The sequence below is a fragment of the Sciurus carolinensis genome, chromosome 14 (assembly GCF_902686445.1).
Source record: "Sciurus carolinensis chromosome 14, mSciCar1.2, whole genome shotgun sequence".
NCBI lineage: Eukaryota > Metazoa > Chordata > Mammalia > Rodentia > Sciuridae > Sciurus > Sciurus carolinensis.
The window spans coordinates 69,995,760-70,015,589 of record NC_062226.1 but is presented as its reverse complement, the minus strand read 5'-3'; the positions used below and the strand labels follow the sequence as shown (position 1 = coordinate 70,015,589).

At 40.9% G+C, this 19,830-nt stretch overlaps 1 protein-coding gene and 1 pseudogene across 2 annotated transcripts in view; one reads left to right on the top strand and one right to left on the bottom strand.

The window, feature by feature from the left end:
- Pip5k1b (phosphatidylinositol-4-phosphate 5-kinase type 1 beta) overlaps nucleotides 1-19,830 on the bottom strand; it is a 313,915-nt gene that overhangs the window by 163,667 nt on the left and 130,418 nt on the right. The gene's annotated exons all lie outside the window — the stretch shown is intronic.
- Nucleotides 5,837-11,600, top strand: LOC124964761 (FACT complex subunit SSRP1-like; annotated as a pseudogene).

Here is a 19,830-nt window from a genome sequence, read left to right as displayed (position 1 = left end):
AATTTCTTATGTGAGATATTTTTGTGTACTTATATATTTACATAATGTTCCTTTAAATTATGTTGTAATTGTTTTAAGTGCTTATTATGTATAGAATTGAGTTGTTTATAATATGTATTTCTTACCCTATTATCTCACAAATGAGGAAATTGGAATTCAGAAAGACGGTACATCTGAAAGATAAATTCTAGACCGCTTTTCACAAAAAGACCATTAAATGTAACTTTTCCTGAAAGTGACTGGTCTATATCAGAGTCTACGTACATGTTTTCTAAGAATATCTATGACTGGGGTAAGCACCAGAATTGAGGGATAATTCCAGATATTATGCATACTTTAAGTCTGAACTGAAGATTCCTTGTTTATTCTGTGCTCCAAGATCTAGTATGACATTGTAGTCAAGATATGATTTCTCCCTACACACTTTCTCTTTTAGAACCACGGAGTATATTTTCTAAAACCTCTATATCTGAACCCTGTCCATTTAGACAAACAGCCATGTTGGGCCCTCAGTCTTCTCCCAATTGCCAGTGGTTCCCTTGTCCCATATGCTGGCTCCTCTCCACCCTCCACCCTCTCCCCCACCCTTGGCCTTCTGGATCTCTGTCCTACCTCCTTCATGTCTTTTCAAATTAGTATGCATCTCCAAGACCTGGAGGTAAGAACCTGCCCTTTTGCAGTGAAAGCACCTCAGGACTTTGGAAGAAAAGCACCATCAGACACCAATAGGATACCCAAGCTGCAAAAAAGGAAAAATAGCCCACCACTCCATCCCCAAACCCTGGGCTTCTGTCCCTTCCACCAACCAGCTTTGTGATCAAAGGTAGAAAAAGAACAAAAAGCATTCACAATGACTACTGCTCTCATTTCATAAAGCCCACACCATATTAATGTGCAAATATGGACAAATTAATATGATAGGACAATCAATATGCAGAAAAATATGAGCTTCAGGCCCTTTCTGTCACCAGGGGACTGTGGGAGTCTGAGAAAGGTAAATGGCATTGTGGGGTCATTATGGGGTTTTAGTTTCCTTCTGTATAAAATGAAGGCAGTGACTTGATGGCTGTGAAAATTTCTCCCATGTATAAAATACTCTAAGTCTACTTTCTGATTTCATCTGCTTTTAAGTATATGTTGTTACCAATCAGAAGACACTTGTTTTGTAAGGTTTAACATATTTCATTCCACTATTTTCTCTATGCCTTTTTCTCTCCAGTTATAGTTACTCCACTAAAAACACAACAGAAAGCAACTGCAATTTGCTTTCTTTGGATTAAAGCTTTTAAAGCAAGACTGATAGCGAGAAAGAAGAACAGAGCAGTCATTTCTCACAAAGTGGAGCAGGAAGAAGCATCCTTGCTTTACCCATATGCAATTTCCAGAAGTGCCAGCTGGGTCAAGACTGATGAGGGATGTTTATTTCTGTTAGCACTTTTCTCTTGAACTCTGAAAGAGTTAAATTGCTTTGGGAATTGCCTAAATCTTAAAGATTAGTGTCTGAACTACCAACCAACACTGAGTTTGGGATTCTTCCCAGAGGAGCTGACTACCAGATGTAGACATCTTTCTGGATTGTCAGATAATGGGGATATCTTCAGAAGGTTCCTAGAACTTCTTGACTTGATTGAACAAACCAGTCTTGCAGTGGCCCATCCAAAATGTATCCCTGCTAGCCCCAGCAGGTGGACAACCTGATGGCATAAGTTGAAGTTCTGGGCCCATAGTCAATTACTCAATAGAGGCAGGCTTCCTTCCTTCTTTCCTATCAACAGAGGAAACCATGGTGGGCTTCTGTAGCCCAGGCCTCTGACCCCCACACTCTTTCCAACTACACTAACCTATCAGGTATATAACTACAGACTGTCTCAAAGCTCAACTTAGTGTTGGCTCAATGACTGAGCAGATGACTACTAAATCCCAAGACCCTGAGGCCATGGATACCTGAACCTACACTTCTCCATGGTATAAGCCAACGTTAATGATACATACAAGCAAGTATTTAGTAGTCTGAAAATTTTTGTGTTTTCTTATATGTTCCTCAAGTCTGCTCTACAAAAGGCCTGGCTAATTGCTGATGTTAACTTCATCTCTGATAGTCTGCTTCCTCTAACAGATCCTTCTGTTCCCTTTGTCCAGGCCCAGTTTGACAGGGCCTATGCCTGTGCAGAACACTTTCATCTTTCTTCCATCACTTGCATCTGATATATGGCTTTAGAAGACTATGAGGAGGGTTGCTTAGAAACATGTAGGCCTGCAAAAACAAACATCTGGCATGGTGTATGGCTTGGGAGAAATTTCTACAGTCCCAGTTGAGTAAATGGATAGGTGTTCCCAAGAAGAGCAGAGTCTCACTTTGTGTACTAAAGTGAGCAAAAGCAGTCTCAGGTTGTTCTCTCAGCCACCACCACAGTCCCTCGAAGAGGGCGCAGGTGGTTCTAACACTGCCCACAGCTGCTGGGTTTGCATGGGTAAGAGGTGTGGTTGTCATGGGAGGGGACTCACCTTGCCATCGAGCCCTGCCAAATAAGCCTGATTAGAATTACTTGTGTCTCTACCCCATGATTTAATTTGTTTGGAATGTAACCACCTGGCATTGGGGAAAAAAACCCAAACAATATGGAAATTTTATTTCAAAGATTCCAAAAGGAACAAGGAAATATAAATCATTCTTACTACACCTGCCCCTGGGTAGAACATAGTACATGAGGCAGGCAGCAGTAGCCTCCTAACCACTTTTATTTATTTATTTTTTGGTACCAGGGATTGAACTCAGGGGCACTTGACCACCAAGTCATATCTCCAGCCCTTTTTTTTTTTTTTTTTTTGTATTTTATTTATAGGCAGGGTCTCACTGAGTTACTTAGGGCCTCACTAAATTGCTGAGGCTAGTTTAAGAACTTGTGATCCTCCAGCCTCAGCCTCCTGAGCTGCTGGGATTACAGGCGGGAGCCACTGTGCCCTGCATAATCACTTCTTCCCTTGTGGAAACTTGTCCTTTTTCAGTGACTGACACCATAGTGATGTTTGCTAACACCCAGTCATGGGGGGCCTGATTTTTCACTGGGCATAGGGTTGCTCACATAAAGAATGGAGAAGGCCTGAGAGAAAGAGAGAGAGAGAAGACAGGGTAAGACAAGGACTGCTTCTGCTTACTTTGATTCACTGAGTGAGTCCCTCAGCTCCTCTTGGACAAGCCTATGCTCTTACCCTACTGGATTTTAGAAAACTTCCCAAGCCATATACCATACCAGATATACTTAATCCACAAGCCGACTTGTTCTAAATGAATAAATTCTCTACACAATCTAATGGGAATAATCAGATTAAGTCATAAATTCCCAGAGGTCAAGATTTTTCCATCTTAGCACTACTGACATTTTGGGTTGGATCAGTTTTTCTGTGTGTGTGTATATCCTGTGCACTGCAGGATGCACAGCAGCATCCCTGGCCTATACCCACTAGATACCAAGGGCACCACTTCCCTAGATGTGACAACCAAAAATGTCCCCAGACAGTGTTAGATGCCTCCTGGGCAGAGGGCGGCGACATCAGCTCTGGCTGAGAATCGCAATTTCATCTAATTGTAAAACTGTCACAGAAATCACCCTACTTTCTGCAGGGAAATGTGCCACATTAATGCTGGTTCCATGGTTGTATACATGCTGTCCACATCAAGGGACACCCTTCTATCATTTGTCAAGAACAATATATGGCTGGGGAGATAGCTCAGTCGGTAGAGTGCTTGCCTCTCAAGCACAAAGCCCTGAGTTCGATCCCCAGCACCGCAAAAAAAAAAAAGAAAAAAAAAAAAAGAACAATGTTCTAAAACCGCACAGTTGTTCTAATTCACATTTTGTTTTCCCAAGTAAAACATAAGTACTGAGGTGACTGTGAGCACTGAAGTACACTTCTCATCACTTTTGTCCTGATTCTGGTCCTTAAGAATGCTCTAACAGAGTGTGTGTATGGATGTGCCTGCCTACCCTCCCCACCCGCACACACAGAGGCTACCGTGTCCTGCAGCAGAGGAATGGCCTGTTCTCAAGGGTAAACTCTAAGGAGTATTTCAGCCAGCTCAGTATGAGAAACACCTGTGTGCAAATGACCATGTTAGGCTTCTCTGGGGCAGATGGCTTAGTCTGACCACCCTAGGAAGGCTGTCAAAGGTACTGAATTAAGTGCAGTGGACTGAGAGAGGCTGAGGACTCAGAGACTTGGACTTGAGTACCAGGTTGGCTTTTTGTACTTAGCATACTCTTGTTTTGGGACTGCTGTTTCCTTTTATGCTAATAAAGTTTTTATCAGAGGCACTTCCAACTCTTAAAGTCTAAGTTTCTAAGAATACAATGCAGAAAATGTCACTTCCACCCACCCCACAATCCTTCTCCTTTCTAAATTAATCATTTCCTCTATTGCCATCTCAACTGATGGTGACTATTCTCAATTCAAAACAAACTGCAAAAATCATACTGAATGTCCAATTACTTTCAAGAAAAAGAACTAATCCTGCTGTCAGAGGTGATGACCTTATTCCTATTTTTTGCCTAAGATTAAATCTCTGTGGATAACTAATGTTCCATATTCAAGGAATTCTTAAAAAATAAGTCCATCTAAGTTTATCCAAACTGTGTGCTTAAAGATGGAAAATACCAGTCCCACGGTACATATGAAGTCACCGGCATATTTATAGCTCTTGATTCCAACCGAGGGATCAGTTGACTCTATACCCCAAGTAGATATTTTCCATATATCATTTCCTTCTTCCGGACATGCTTCATAAACATGACCTGCTTCTGTAAACACAAAGAGATAATATGGCAAATGGTACTGTGGGGGATGCATAGTAATTCAGGAAAAGAAGGAAACTACACTTCCTCCAGGAGGGAGCTCAAATTTTGACTTTGGAAATTCTGTACTAACATTAATTGGTTTGTGTTAACAGTCTTAACACATGCCATATTTATTTTTTTACTCACAGGGAGTTGCATTAGAAGCCAAGTTCATATTTATATTCTATAAAGTGATCTTGTGTCTGTGCAAGTTTATTATAGGGAGATTTAGGAATTTGGAGGTGCATTTGTTGATTTTTTTAAAATTGTTTGTTCTATTTAGTTAAACATGACAGCAGAATGCTTTTTGATTCATTGTACACAAATGGAGTACAACTTTTCATTTTTCTGGGTATACATGATGTAGAGTCACACCATTCGTGTAATACACGTATATAGGGTGATGATGTTTGTCTCATTCCACCATCTTTCCTTCCCCCTGCCCCTCACCTCCCCTCATTTTCCTCCACACAATCCAACATTCCTCCATTCTTCTCTTACCCACTCCCCCCATAATGTATCAGCATCCACTCATCAGAGATTTTATGAAGGGTGTTAAATAGAAGAGGGAAGGGAAAAAGAGGAGCAAAAGGAAATAATGAGACAGTGTCTACACCTCAGGACCTCAGTCGATGTTTGTAAATAGTTTCTGACAGACTGACTGTAATATGATAAAGAGATAACAAAGATCCTTAGGGACACAGAGGAGGACTCTGCTAGATTATGTTATGACAGAACAATATCCTCCAAGGAAGTCCACAGCCTAATCCCTATAACCACTGAATATGTTACCTTTGAAGGCAAAATATATTACCATGTAAGGTTGCAGATGCAATTAAAGTTGCTGATCAGCTGACTTTGAGATAGGGATATTTTGCTGATTTATCCAAGGGGGCCCAACGTAAGAACATGAGTTCTTACAAGTGAAAAAAGAAGAGACAGCAAGATACAAAGGGAAAAGAACTCAATCACCACTGCTGGCTTTAAAGAGGGAAGAAGGGGACATGAGCAAGGAATGTAAGTAGCCCCTAGAAACTGGAAAAGAATTCTCTTCTGGAGTCCTCAGAAAGAAGGCAGCCCCATGAACACCTTGATTTTTGTATTAGCTGTCTATCCCACGGAACTGCAACATTATAAATTTGTGTTGTTACAAGTTTGTGGTAATTTATTACAACGGCAATGTTGATTTTAAAACACTTTCAATACTTTTAGGTCCTACCTACTCGAAGCATCCTAGCCTTTTACCTCTTTGCTCCACTAGTCACTGCTAATTTGCTCTGGACTAGAATTAAGGAGATTGGTCTGCAGATTTGTTTTCAGTGGGTGACACAAAGTAGGCTCTAGATGAACACTTAATGGATGAAGGGATTGGTGATGAGTTTACCATGTGGAAGAGTACACACCTGGTCCTCTGGGTAGAAGATGGTCTCTACAGGACCTCTCTGGACTGGAGGTGAGCAAGGCTGGACCCCACAAGAATATAACACTCTTACCTTTCTTCTCTTCTTCCTGCAAGACCACTGCTATATCTTTGGCTCTGGTTATGGCAGAACTCCCCTAGGTTTGAAGGGCACGTGAGACCAGGAGCAGATGCTTTATCTACACTCAAGTTGATTTTCCCACAAGTTTCAAACTCTTAGGACAGACTTCTTTGTTCATTTCTCCCAGACCATAGCAATGTAGGGAGGGGAATCACTCTTTCCTATAGAGGATTAATGTTATTATACCCATTTAGTCATATGAGTTCCTAATCTGTAGGGTATTTAGTGAAGGGTGGGGAAACATGCAAGCTATTTCTGTCTTTCGATTAAAGGAAAGGAACCTCAACTCAGGTTCTCTTGAAAGCAGATGAGAAATAAAATGCATCCCAATCTACATGCTTCATCTCTTTCCCTCGCACCTTTCCAAGGCATCCTACATGGCCTCCATGAAAGGAATTGCTGCAGAAGATGATCACAGAATCACAATGAAATAAGAAACAACCCTCAAATATTGCTGGTGGGACTGCAAATTGATGCAACCATTATGGAACAGTATGGAGATTCCTCAGAAAACCTGGAAGGGAGCTACCATTTGGCCCAGCTACCCCACTGCTTGGTTTATACCCAAAGGACTTAAAATCAGCATACTAGAGTGAAGCAAACACATCAATGTTTGTAGCAGCTCAACTCACAATAGCTACATTAGGTGTCCTTCAGCAGATGAATGAATAAAGAAAATGTGGTATATATAAACAATGGAATATTACTTAGCCTTAAAAAAAGAATGAAATTATGGCATTTGCCAGTGAATGAATGGAACTGGAGAATATCATGCTAAGCAAAATAAGCCAGTCCCAAAGACCAAATCTTTTCTCTGATATGCCTATGCTAATTTAAACTAAGGTGGAGGTGCTAGGAAGAATAGAGGTAATTGGGATTAGACAGAGGGGAGTGAAGGGAGGAGAGGGGGCATGGTGGTAGGAAGGATAGTAGAATCAATTGGCATTACTACCCAACAGGTGTGATTCTACATCATGTACAACCAGAAGAATTAGAAGTTATCATTTATGGATGATATGCCAAAATGCATTGTACTGTCATGTATAATAATTAGAACAAACAAATACAAAAACCAATCACCAGAAAACTTAAAGGGGTATTTAGCAGTCAACAACATTCTAAATTTAACAAAATAGTGTTTTTCCTTGCCCAAACCAAAATTTCTCAGGAGGAATGATTTCAACAACTTGCCCATCTCAAAAATAACTTATGAAAATTCTTAAATCTCAGGATAATTTCCACATAGATTGTTGTACTATGGGTAATGATCTACAGGTCTATAGGAATAAATTTAAAAATTTTTCCCAAACTAGTGCTAGGGTTGTGGCTCAGTGGTAAAGCACTTGCCTAGCATGTGTAAGGCACTGGGTTGGAGCCTCAACACGTAAATAAAATGAAGTTATTAAAAATCCTTTAAAAATTTACCAAAACTATAAAATAACAATTACTCCATACATCTAGACTGATTCAAAATCTAAATTGAATACTATTTTAAGAGAAACATGGTTTTATTATTTGCTAGGGTATTTACAATCATTGTCTTTTCATGGTTTGCTTAAATCAATTATATGAAAAAGAAAGTATTAATTAAAAAAACTTTTGGTAAAACTAGAGTCAGAAAGAAACATTTTTAATATGGAAAACAAGTTTTCAAGCTAAGACAGAACATTATCCTAAAGCAAGCACTAAAGAGACGTGTCCCTATTTCATTTACACATCTAACAGCCTGTGTGGGAAACAGTATGAGAGTCATTTGTCTTTTGAAGACAAAAATTCTTCTATCCTGTTTTTGAAGGCCAACTTAATGAAATAAAAGAAGCAAGTCAAATACAAAATACTGGTTAGAAGGAGAAAGTGATAGTTTACAGAGATAAGATTATTGCCTAGAATACTCAAGAATCAATAAAAAACCTAGTAGAATAATTTTTAAAAAATCAATTTGACAGTTTACAAAATAAACTCACATGAATCAAGATCTTATGCATTTTCAGATAGATGGCATAATGGAAAAAAACTCCCATTTGCAATAGGAAAAAAGTAAATATAAAACAGACATGAAAATATTAACATCCAAAAAGTCCCACATAAGTTACACAGGAGATTATTTCACTAAAAACAGATATAAATTCTATGAAGAGAAAATGTATTGAGGATCATAAGTGACATAATATAATAAATATATAGGAATTTCATATTTGGAAGGAAAGATGTAATAGTTTAATGATGCTACTTCTCCCTTAATTCAATAGCACATTTAATACAATTTCAACAAAAATCCTTTTAGAATTCCTTTTAGACATCATGGCTTTATAATTCTAAATTCAGTGAGCAGAATAAAGGTAACAATATCACCAGGAAATTTTTTGAAAAATCATGAGAAGCCTTAGACTACAAATTATTATAATTAAAACAAGGAATTACTTGCATGAGACTGATAAATAAGAACAAAGAAAAAGCCTTAATGGAAATATTAACAAATTTTATTTTACAAAAGCTTTGGTCAGAAAAAGATGTAGGGGAGAGAGGAAGAGATTGGTTAATATGTACAAGGCTACAGTTAGATAGAAGAAATAAGTTCTAGCATTCTAGGGCACAGTGGGGTAGGACGGTTAACAATATTGTGCTGAATATTAATTTCAAAACAGCCAGAAAAGGATTTTGAGTGTTCTCACACAAAGAAATGATACATTATCTGAGGTGAGGATATGATAGATACCCCAATTTGATGATCACACATTCATATATATCAAACCACCATAGTCTATCCCATAAACATGTACAATTATTAAGCCAACTGAAATCAAAATAAAAAATTCTCACCAAAAAAGTAAGCAAAATTAAAAGTCTGTTTTGATCCCCTTGTCCCCACCTCACTCCCTGGCTGCCCCCATCAAGCCCACCACCTGCTCCTGGGCTGTAGCAAGGCTGCCGCTTGAAGAGATTCCCAGCCTACTGGGTATCTGCACACCTACCCAGGAGGTAGGGCCCAGCTCCTGGTTTATTCAGTTTCCCCAAGCAGCCTAGGGCTCGGTGCCCAGGCCACCAGAGGCAGGTCAACATGGCAGAGACACTGGTTCAAGGACATCTACCAGGAGGTGAAAGGCTACACGAAAGATGGTCTGCTAAGGTGGAGCCTCCAGAGCATCATCTTCAAGAACAGCAAGATTGGCAAAGTGGACAACATCCAGGCTGGGGACTTGACAGAAGGCATCTGGTGCCATGTAGCTCTGGTACATGGACTGAAACTCCGCACAAAGAACAGCCACGTGTACAAGTACGATGGCTTCTGAGAATTGGAGTTAGAGAAACTCTCTGATTTCTTCGAAGCTCACTATTGCCTTGAGCTAGTGGAGAAGGATCTGGTGTGAAGGGCTGGAATCGGGCGACAGTGAAGTTTGGTGGGCAGATGCTTTCCTTTGACATTGGTGACCAGCCAGTCTTTGAGACATCCCTCAGCAATGTGTCCCAGGGTACCACAGGCAAGAGTGGGGTGACACTGGAATTCCACCAGAATGATGATTCAGAGGTCGCTCTCATGCAGGTGTGCTTCTATGTCCCTCCCACCCAGGAAGATGGTGTGGACCCTGTACAAGCCTTTGCCCAGAGTGTGCTTTCAAAGGCAGACATAATCCAGGCTACTGGAGATGCCATCTGCATCTTCTGGGAGCTACAGTGCCTAACTCCCCATAGTCATTATGACACTCGGATCTACCCTACCTTTCTGAACCTGCGTTACAAGACCTCTGACTAGAAGATCCCCTACACCACTGTACTGCACCTCTTTTTATTGCCCCACAAGAATCAACACCAAATGTTCATTGTGATCAGTCTGGATTCCTCCATCAAGCAGGACTGAACCTGTTACCACTTCTTGATCCTACTCTTCTCCAAGGATGAGGACATCTCCTTGACACTCGAGAGGTGGAGAAGCGCTTTGAGGGATGGCTCACCAAGAACATGTCAGGATCACTCTATGAGATGGTCAGCCAGGTCATGAAAGCACTGGTGAACTGCAAGATCACAGTACCAGGCAACTTCCAAGGGCACTCAGGGGTCAGTGCATCACCTGCTCTTACAAGGCGAGCTCAGGACTGTTGTACCTGCTGGTGTGGGGCTTCATCTACATCCACAAGCCACCCGTGCACATCTGCTTTGATGAGATACCTTTTGTCAGCTTTGCCCTTGGCACCCCCCCCCCTCGCTCTTTGACTTTGAAATAAGATCAAGCAGGATACTCAGTATACCTTCAGCAGCATTGAGAGGGAGGAGTATGGAAAGCTGTTTGATTTTGTCAATGCAAAAAAACTACCATCAAAAACTGAGGATTGAAAGAGGGTATGAACCCAAGCTACGACGAATATGCTGGCTCTGATGAAGATCAGCATGATGCCTACTTGGAGAGGATGAAGGAGGAGGGCAAGGCCAGGGAAAAGAATACCAATGATAGCAATGATGGCTCCGGAGAGGAAACTCCAACCCAGGTGAAGAGGAGGAAGACGTGTAGGAGGAGTTTGACAGTAATGCCTCTGCCAGCTCTTCCAGTAATGAGGGTGACAGTGACCAGGATGAGAAGAAGTGGAAACAGCTCAAAAGAGCCAAGATGGTCAAGGATCGAAAGAGCCACAAGAAGCCCATGGAGATGAAGAAGGGCAAAGACCCCCATGTCCCCAAGAGAACCATGTCTGCATGCATGCTGTGGCTCAGTGCCAGCCGAGAGATCCAGTCAGACCATCCTGGTGTCAGTATCACAGATCTTTCCCAGATGGCAGGCGAAATCTGGAAGGGGATGTCCAAAGAGAAGAAAGAGGAGTGGAACCAGAAGGCTGAGGATGCCAGGAGGGAATATGAAAGAGCCATGAAAGAATACGAGGGAGGCGAGGTGAGTCTTCTAAGAGGGATAAGTCAAAGTAGAGGAAAGTAAAAGTAAAGATGGAAAAGAAATCCACACCCTCTAGTCATCATCCAAGTCATCATCAAGGCAGCTAGTGAGAGCTTCGAGAGCAAGGAATTTGTGTCCAGTGATGAGAGCTCTTCAGGAGAGAACAAGAGCAAGAAGGAGAGGCGGCGGAGCGAGGATTCTGAGGAGGAGGAACTGGTCAGTACTCCTCCCAGCTCAGAGGACTCGGCTCAGGCTCCAATGAGTAGAGGAGGAAAAATCTCTGTGCTTGCCTGGTCATACCCAGCTCCTACCCATGTTCTGGTACCAGTTTTTACTCACATGACATGAAGTCCTTGGGTTCTGTGCCATCTGAACAAGCTCTCCTGGTGGCATGCACTTTGCTGGGGCTGTGGGGGAGGCATCTTAACTTTTACTGCTTCACAGGGATGGCTCCTTGTAACTTGGGGAGGGACTGGTTGGGCAGCAGGGCAGTGCAGGGTCCAGATCCTCGTCCAGCTGTTCCCAACCTTAGGGATGTAGCTGCTGCTTGCCCCCCATCTGAACGCTGCAGCAGGGGTCAGTCCTGTAGCTCCTAACTGGGGCCTATTTCTACTTTTATTTTGTATTTCTAGTCTGTGAAATCAACATTTAATAAAGGGAAATGACTTTGGGGGGAAAAAGTCTATTTTAAGTCCAGAAAAATATTTGCAACAAAAAATTGCAATGCCCTTAATATATAAGTAGCACTTACCAACAAAACAGCCAAGGATGTTCATAAGTAAACCTCACAACAATACATGCAAATAAATAAAACTCATCTAAAAAAATCAAACTTAATGTAATAAAAATGATACAAATTGAAATGAAAATGAAAGCATTTTCACCTATCTAGTTGGCTAAGATATTTAGAAAGAACAGTGATCAGTATTAGAGAAGACTTGGGAAAAGAGGTGCCTCCTTAATCATCTGGGGGACAAGATGGGACGAACTTGCTGAAAGGGCATTTATTAATAGTGCTAAAATGCTCAGCCTCTTTTACTTGGTTTCATGAGGTCATGGGCCAAGTCCCTTGGGTTCACCCCTGTGCCTGACACAAATATGTGCTCAGCTTTGTCTACTGAGTGAGAGCATGTGGGGAACCAGGCATTGTGGGTTTGGAAAGCTGGGGATGTAGGTACTGTATTGGGTTGCCTGGGTGCCCACTGCTTACTGGCCTGAACACTGATGCTGAATTTGGGTCAAAGAGCAGAAAGGCATGGTGTCTGTAATGCTTCCTGTTTCAAGAGGGGATTGTGGGTTACATTCTTCTTTCATGGAAATGGAAGCCTGAGGATAGGGCCAGGGTCTGATATCCCAATTTGGCCTTGTGTACCAGCCAGTATGTGTCCTATTGGGGATTCTGAGGGCCATGGGGTGCCACACGGAGACAAATCACATCAGCTGTCTGTGGCTACCTGGTTTCTGGTGAGACACCCTTTTCTCGGCTAGATATATCAGGAAATTAATCAGACTGTGTAGTTTCTTCCCACACCTCTGTGAACTCACTGAAACAATTGAGTACCTCCAAACCCAAAAAAGTACACATTAAAAATTAACTGTGTGTGTATATATACATAGCTAATTTATATACACATATATAAATGAAGATCTCTAAAATGCTAAAAAGTTTTATCAGAAATAAATAAATAGTGAATTAAAAGCCTGGAAATAAACATCAATTCAGCTTGAGCTGGCACATTCCAAATTCCAAAAGGAAATGGAAAATTTTGACTTTTTATTACATCGAATACTTCCTTAAGAAACAAAGTTTCTTTTTCCAAAGCAGAATTCTCAGAAAAGGAAATCCTCTAATTTTGTTCTCCAAAATTTTGTTCACTGCTTTTAAAATCTCTTATATTTACAACTTTAAGACACCCCTAATCTTAAGGTTATATCCAAAACACATATTCCACAAAACATAGATGATGAAGGGGAACAGTGAAACTGACTTTTCTCTGAGTTTAGAATAATTAATAAGCCAAAAATAAAGCCACATTCTGGAAGATAGGACTGTGTTGCTTAGTTTTGCCACAACTTTCTTTAAATGCATGCAGATCAAGGCTGGACACACTGTCTGCCCTTCCCACCATACTCTTCAACCACATGCCCCATTCTATTGCACTTGTGTCCTTAGAGAGAGAGTGACATTTATTTCTCCCAGACTTCTACTGGCCCAGGAAGAGCAGCTAGATGGTATAAAGGCAGAAACAGGAGGAAGAGAAAGGGTTCAGAAAAGCACAAGATAGCTTCCTGAAACTAAAATCAGACACTGAAAGATGGTAAAGCACAAGAGAAAACTTGGAATTTTATTTAATGTGATGCAAAGCAAAGCAAACATTTTCCCTTTCTAGACATACTTTTTTAAAGGTGTCATTAACACACAAAAGTAAAGTTTCCTTTTGTCATAGATTTTCAATGCTCTTTGCTGCTTTCCATACTCAAGAGTAAGGACTGCATGGAAGAAGAATAGGGTCCCAGACCACTAGCAATTCCAAACTTTGAGCAGTGTTCCCATATGGAAAGAATGACAGTAATATTTGTGCCTTCTCTAAGCATTGAATTCCCCCTAGTCTCCCCATTCTTTTAGGGTTTAAATTCCATTGGGGCAACAACAATAGCAACTTTATAGTTGTCAATTACCATCAATTACCATCATCCAGTACCTTCTCCTACAGAATTAGGTTTTATACTCAAGCTACACTATAGTAATGCTGTGTTCACACAGTAAGTGTCCTGCATGAGGTTGAACTCATCACTTGCCCGTCCAGTCTGATGGCCCTAGCACAGATTCCCTTCTGGAGTTGAGGCTACTGTGGGTAAGGAAGGAAGAGAGGTCATAGGGCAAGGGCAAGTGTTCTATCTGCTTTCATCACTGCCTTTGGGTCCTAAGTACAGCTTTCAAGTGTACACTCCTTTATGATTTTGTGAGTGATATAAATTGCTTTAAAATTACTAGGTTATTGTTCCATCTCACTTCTTCTCAAATAGCAAACCTGGATAATCATTGGTGCTGTTTCTGTCATTTTACAAAGAAAAGGGTATTTTTCTTTGCTGCTGTGCTTAAGAAATAATTGGCTGCCAACTAGTCCCAAATCTGGACCCCCCTTAGCATGGTTACCACTCTCTATGGACAGCCATTAATTGGGCCAGAATCAGTAAAGAACAGAACTGTTAAATAACAGAGAGGGCAAAAGGCTGCCTTTTAAAGTTTGTCGCTGAAGCTTTCTCATGAGCAACTGATCACGAACAGTCTGTAGATTACAGTCAGAGGGACTTCAGGATGCTATACCATTAATACCCAACTTTCAAGTATCCATACAGTGACCCATGACCCAGATAATCATAATCAGTGTCATCTTTGATACAGAAAAAAAAAGTCCAGGGAACTGAACTGAGCTCTTTAAAAGTGTGCTTCTTGTGAGTCAAACATCCAAAGTACAAATGCCACCCCCTTTCTGCCCCCACCCCAACATATCTCACCTCTAATTGTAGTACTGGAACTGTAGGCTCAAGAACATATCTGTCTGGAAAGTCAATGACAATTTTAGAATTAAGAAAAAAAAAGTGATACATCCTTGAATGCTATGTGCTAGGCAATGTGTGGGACCCTATAGATGTCAAGATGACTGGGCAAGGCCCCTGCTCTCTAGCTGTTCGTGGTGCAGGTGGCAGGACATAACTGCACACAATTATTACAGAACAAAGTCATCCATGAGACAACAGAGGTAAGTGAAGGGGGCCGAGAGAGGTCTGGGAGGGGATGACTGACAGACATCACTTGGGAGAGTGGGCAAGGAGAAGAGAGAGCTATTCCTATAATGAAGAGATCACAGAGCGACCAGCATGTGTGAAAAGGCATAGGGATGAAAAACAGAGAGAGAAAAAATTTGGCGTGGCCAGAGTTAGGTGTGCATCCAAGATGGTGACAGAAGATGGGTCAAGACACACTCACTGGTGATGGACCATAAAGAACTCATACTGTTCTCTGAAATGTGGATTTTTTTCTTCTGGAGGCCACAGAGGGCCAGTAGAAGATTATAAGGCAATGACTTAGAAAGTTTTGCTTATTGTAGGAATATAGATTGAGTATCCTTTATCCAAGGTGTTTGGGATCAGAAGTGTTTTGGATTTTGGATTTTTTTCAGATTTTGAAATACTTGCATATATGTAATGAGATATCATAGGGATGGAACCCAAGTATAAATGTGAAATTCATTTATGTTTCATACACTACTATACACATAGCCTAAAGGTAATTTTATGGAGAATTTTTAGTGTACCTGAACACTGACCCATCACATGGGATCAGGTGTAGAATTTCTCATGTGTGGCATTATATCAGCACACAAAAATTTTCAGATTTTGGAGCATTTTGAATTTTGGATTTTCCAATTAGGAATGTTCAACCTATATAACTCTGTAAAGAAGGGTCTTAAGAGGTAATATAAAAAAAATATGGATGCTCCCTTAGTCCTGGGGCCTCTCTTTTCCACCTTGTTTCACCAATTCCTATGGATCTACAACTGGAAAAATTGAAGTTGAATCTCAGACCTCTCCCTTAGGTTCCCAAACCACATTTTCAACCACCTATTTGTTTCTCCCTGTCAATGGCTCCCTGGCATTCCCAGATTAACAAGTTAGACTTCACTTTTCCTTGCCATCTTCATGAATGGCCACCAGATCCACCCAGAAGCTCAGGTTAGAATCCTGGGGTCATCAAGAGTTCCTATCACTCCCTTAGTCCCACTTCCAACTACAACCCAGTCAATATCAACTCTGAAGTATCTCAAATGTGTTTCCTTTTTTATTTTTCCCCTCCCAGTCTACCATTTTAGTCTAGGCCACTGCTTATTTCTCTAACACAGGGTTTCTCAACGTGGCATTACTGTCATTTGGGGCTGATGATTCTTTGTGATGAGGGGCTGTCCTAGGCACTGAAGGATGTGTCACTGCAACTCCAATCTGCACCCACCAGATGCCAGCAACACCCCTTCTCCCCATTTGTGACAGCATTGTCTGGTGTTGCCAGGGAGACAAAATTGGCCCCAGCTGTTCTTACCTAACTTGCCCACTCTTCCTCACTCAGGACCCTCCACACACTGGCCTCTCCTTGGTTCCCTGAATTCACCCAGTTCCTTTCTGTTTCCAAGAAGGCTCCTTCTTCCATTCTTCTCTTGGCTGCCTCATCATACCTGTGATCCCAGCCACCAGGTCACCTCCATAGAGGGGCTCCTTGAATAGCTTACTTAAAAGGCAGCACTCCTGTCCTTCTTTATTCTCATCACAATGCTTGGTGATTACTAAGTTGGTAATTATTAGCCAGACATGGTGGTGCATACTTGTACTCCCAGCTACTTGAGAGGCTGAGGCAGCCTGGTCAACTCAGTGAGAACCTGTCCCAATAATAACACAAAAAAGGGACTGGGGGTTTAGCTCAGTTGTACAGCACTTGCCTAGCATATGTGAGGTCCTAGGTTTAGTCTGTAGTGCTGAGGGGAAAATTAAAGAAGCTAAGAAAAAACACATTGGTAATTATTTGATTAAGCTTACTTATTTAGTCTGTCTTTACCATATCAATGATAGCATTATTAAGGCAGGGACTTATGTCTCTTGATGAAGATAGATTGTTTACTGTTTTATCCCTAAGGCCTAGCACAGTGCCAATCTAAATAAATATTTGCCAACTGAATAACTGAGTGAGTGCATGGACACAAATCAAATGCATCTTATATTCCAGATGCTAACCACACCCATAACAAATGATAAGGGCATAATATCAAAACTTAGTTCAGAAGAACTAGAATAGTACCTGGAAGACCTACATTTCAGCTCTGTGTTCAATGACCAAGTGTTTTCTGATTTATAATACAGAGGCACACCCTGGAGGGGTGAAAATCACCGATATGAATGACAGTACCTCATAATCTCCACTGGCAGCAACTGTAGCAGCAACTGTAGTAAGACCCAAAGAGCAACTTGAATGTTTTCTTGTGACAGAACCCAAGTTGTGCCTTGGAGCACCTGGGGGTACACACATGCTAAACTTGGGCAAAGAAGATAGGAGGATTGAGAATCTTAACTTTATAGCCACATTGAGACCAGAGACCACCTACTTTTCCTTTTCTCCTTCACTATGCTGAATGTTTCAAGGACAACAGCTTCCACGCAGAGGACTGAGCTGCCTCTGAGAATTCTCAACTAATAGAAGTGAACAACACAGGATCAACACCCAGTGAACTCACCAGAAAATGTAGGTGTATCATTTGGGAGAACATGATTCCCACAGGGAAAATAAACTTTCGAAATAGCCACTCTCCTATCCAATGCTTTCTTTATCAGATCTTTGCTACTGAAGGGATGATCAGCAAATCATTGCCTCTGTGACAGTCTATGGAACTGTCGACAGTTATGTTTTAAAATGTGTTCTAATTTGACCATTTGAAATATGTCACACCCTGCCACGTAGATCTCATCCCTAACTGTCAATTTTGAGTTCTACACTTAAGAAAATATTTTGCAATTATCACTTTATTTCTAGTGTTCCACACAATTTTTTCACTTTGAAATTACTATGTATTGTCTGGAAAATGGTATTTTTCAGGTAGTTCAGATTCTGTATACAGAGATTAGACATACTTTGGATGAGGGAAATTGGCTTTGAACCATTGATTTGTGAAAAAATATGTTTTAAAGTTGTTCAATTTTGTTACATTATTTTTCCCAATATAAAAATGGCTGGATTTTTCTGTGCCACTGGCCCTTACTATTATAGCAGATAATTGAGAAGGAGCATTTTGATGTCATGTGAACAATGCTCTCTGGACACCACAGTGTTCAGACCATAGTTCAATAAGGAGGCTTTGACAGCCTAGAGAGAGACATTCTGGGTTACTATCCTGGCTGTATTCTGCCACTTACTTGCTCTGTGCCCTGGAATAGATTTCTTAACCTCTCTGCATCTGTTTTCTCATCCATGAGGAACTGGTTCTAGGACTCTCAAGGATACCAAAATCTGTAGATGCTCAAGTCCCTTATATAAGAGGCATGGTATTTACATGTAACCTATGCACATCCTCCCATAAACTCTAATCATCTCTAGAATACTTATAATACATAATGCCATGCAAATCTTTGTAAATAGCTGTTCCACTGTACTGTTTAGTGTATAATGACAAGTGAGAAATTCTGTACATGTTCAGAACAGGTGCAATTTTTTTCCCAAATATTTTCAATTCATGATTGGTTGAATCCATGGATCAGAACCACAGACACAGAGAGCCAAGTACATCACCTCATTGGGTCCTTATAAAGAGTAAATGAATTAATAATTCTAAAGTACTTTTAATGGTAGCTACCATAGTAAACACTGAATAAATGTTAGCTCTTATTATTTAGCATAGCTTTTGAAATTGCTTCTGATAGTAATTATGTTTTAATTCAGTGAATAAATAGGATTTGGGCTAGACTAAACTTAGTGGAATTTCATATAAAAAGATTATTCCAGCAGCCAGTGGTTCTAACTCCATACAAAAGCAAATATCCTGAATGAGCACACGGTAAATGCCCTATGAGGAACTGCTCAATTCGGAATTGCTATGTTCTTATGTGAGTTAAGATTGCCACCTTTAGGGGCTGGGGTTGTGGCTCAGTGGTAGAGCTCTTGCCTAGCACATGTGAGGCACTGGGTTCAATCCTCAGCACCACATAAAATAAATAAATTAATAAAGGTATTGTGTCCATCTACAACTAAAAAAATTAAAAAAAAAAAAAAAAGATTGCCACCTTTAAAAGTCCCTGTTAAAAGTCCAGGCAAGGGATGGGGGAGGTCAGGATAAAGATGGATAAGCCAAAGGCCCTGGGATAAGGAGCCTGCTGGTCAGACCAGAATCCTGCTGGTCAAGCCTTGCAGGGAGGCCTGTAGATTATCTGCTTATATTCAGCCCTTTCGCTGGAAAACAAAAGCAATGTTGTGCCCTAAGAGCAAGAATGACAGTTCAGATGGCCCAAAAAGCTGCAGGAACACTGAACATTCCAGCTTGTTAGCCTGTCATTCAAAACCAAGCTCAACCACATCCTGGTTGCTGTTGATCCTGAAGGAAGCCACATAACAGGCTTTAAGTTTAGGATATTATCTCCTGTAGTTAGTGTTTTAAGGCCACTAATGTGACATTTATTGGAATTGGAACCATAAAATGCAGTTTTCGTTGATCAGCAGGCAGAAGCACAACAAAATTTCTGTGGCTTACCACAGAGACGCCCCCTCCAACGTGAATGCGGAAAGAGGTCACTGAACAATGAACCATTCAGAGACACAGACTGACAGGAGGGTTGGCTCCCTCAGTGGTTTCTATCCTACACTGCAAAACTGTTTTTACTTAATGATAATGTAACACCTCACTTAAAAGTAATAAAGGTACATTTGAAATCACACATTTAAGTACTTAGAAAGAAAACAGGCACATAAGTGACACTATGCAGAAGCAGAGTTGTTTGGAGGGATGATCTGCACTGGAGAGGAGGGTAATGCATAGGATTATAC